Source organism: Balaenoptera acutorostrata, chromosome X, assembly GCF_949987535.1.
Source record: "Balaenoptera acutorostrata chromosome X, mBalAcu1.1, whole genome shotgun sequence".
Taxonomy (NCBI): domain Eukaryota; kingdom Metazoa; phylum Chordata; class Mammalia; order Artiodactyla; family Balaenopteridae; genus Balaenoptera; species Balaenoptera acutorostrata.
Genome location: NC_080085.1, coordinates 78027222 through 78028838, shown reverse-complemented (window position 1 = coordinate 78028838; position 1617 = coordinate 78027222). Strand labels below are relative to the sequence as shown.

The 1617-nt window shown below is 50.3% G+C and overlaps 1 pseudogene; it reads right to left on the bottom strand.

The window, feature by feature from the left end:
• Positions 1-778: 778 nt before the first annotated feature.
• On the bottom strand, positions 779-1375 carry LOC103016534 (aurora kinase A-interacting protein-like; annotated as a pseudogene).
• Positions 1376-1617: the final 242 nt, after the last annotated feature.

Below are 1617 nucleotides of genomic sequence, written 5' to 3'. Positions count from 1 at the left end.
GGTATTGTAAATTGCCTTTGGTCAGGTTGGTTCATTTAGTTAGAAAGCACGTGAGGAAGGGCCACGGTTTTTAAACATAAAATTGTCTGGAAGCCCTAAAAGGGGGTGCATCCTCAAAATATTTAGATGACTGGAATCTCATTTCCTTTAGAATAAAAGAATAATTTTCAAACAGCTTAAACAGCTCAATTCAAACAGCGTGTACCTCAAACAGCCTGCAAACATAATACCTACCAGTTCTAAGAAAACAGCTTGGTCTCAGAGGAGCCAGGCCAAAGGCTTTCCAGCCCATTTCCATAGGACAGCCCCTAATCCAAAAGAATAGGCCTAATGCTGACAAACTGGTACAGTTTTGTGTAACAACCCCTTTTCCTAAAAGAAAGGGTTGAAGGCTAGCCAGTTTTAGGAGAAACAGCCTGTTTCCAAAGGGAATGGGCCAGGGGCTGGCCAGTTTCAGTTAAAACAGTCTGATCTCTAGATCAGACCAAAGTGCCATATGAGTACTTCAATACAGAACAGTCTTAACCAGAAAAAAAAAAAGAAACCTTTAAATAGACCCTGAATAAATCCTGGAAAGCTTCAAATGCATAGAAGGCATGAGCTCAGACACAGTAGAAAGACATACCTTCAAACTCCGAGGTTGGCAAGAAAAGCAGTGAGCTATTGGAGTTCAATTTTGGGGTTTTTTTTTTGGTTTTTTTTTTTAAGCTGAGTTCTCTGAATATTTATTACAATGGGTCATCAGCAGTAACAGGGCTGGGGGAGAGACACACAAGGCTCATTTGCCCTTCAGGTAGATCTTGGGTGTCTGCCAACCTGGGGGCTTCCTTCAGTCCCGCCTCCCGCCAGATGCACCTCAGGTGTCTCTCCAACTTCATCTGCTTTCAGTTCAGGTGTCCTTCCCTGACTTTCTGCCACAGGAACCGGGTCCTCTTGACCAGCTTGTGTTACTTGTGATGATTCCACTTCTGCCAGTGGATCTTGAGCACATTTTTGCACTGTATCTGGGGTGCATCCCAGACCTCCTTACCACTCTGCTCGACCCCTTCCCCCACCTGGCTGGTGGACACTCATAGAGTTGAGCTAGAGACACAGTCCCTGGGGCCCCAGTGTCCAGTTTGGGCAGGAGGTAGCGAACGGTCAGCCAGCTCTCCAGGGGGCTGATGGACATCTTCCTGGGGACACGCATCTTCTCAAGCTACATGTGGACCCACCTGCCAGGGAGGGAGGCAACCCCACTTGGGCCTGTTGTTTGTGTACTGTAGCGAGGCCTGCAGTCATGCCTTCCCAGCACCCCAAAGACAGGCCAGAGCCCACTGCAGCCTGCCCAGGGAACAGCCCTGAGCAGCTGGGAAGTCAGGCACACCAGGAACATGGTCTGTGCATAGCGCCAGCCCCAGGTGCTCAGCAGAGCCTCCCTGAGCCTAGCTTCACCCCGAGGTGCCCACCGGTTGGGTGGTGTTGATGCTCTGGTCTTAGGACCCGAGCTCCAACTGGCTGCGCCGCCTCGGCTGTCCCTGGAGCCCACGCACCACAGCCTCACACCGACTTTTCCTAGACGTGGCTGGGAGACTCAACTGAGCATTCCGCTGCTGCCAATTTTGGGTTTTGCACCTG